We start from the raw sequence: 342 nt of genomic DNA, 5'->3' as shown, positions 1-342 counted from the left end.
GGACGTGAATCCCAGTGAGGAAGACCTCCTAGGACGTCCAGTGATCAATAAGGAGTTTCTCTCTGAGGAACTAAAGGAATCTGAGGCTCATCTAGAGACCATAGAGATTCCTTTGAACCTCCTTATGCCATTCATGAGCTCTGATGAGTATTCTTCTTCTGAAGAGAATGAAGATGTCACTGAAGAGCAAGTTGCCAAGTACCTTGGTGCAATCATGAAGTCCTAGGACAAAGAAGACTCCGTTACAGTCAACTAGGTCTAGTGAGTCAAGTAACTACTCGTTCCCTCCAAGTAGAAGGGTTCAGAGTAATGGTTTATTAAACCGTAAGTCGAAGTACTAAT

This window comes from Arachis ipaensis, chromosome B02 (assembly GCF_000816755.2).
Source record: "Arachis ipaensis cultivar K30076 chromosome B02, Araip1.1, whole genome shotgun sequence".
Lineage (NCBI taxonomy): Eukaryota > Viridiplantae > Streptophyta > Magnoliopsida > Fabales > Fabaceae > Arachis > Arachis ipaensis.
Note: the sequence above shows the minus strand (reverse complement) of the source record.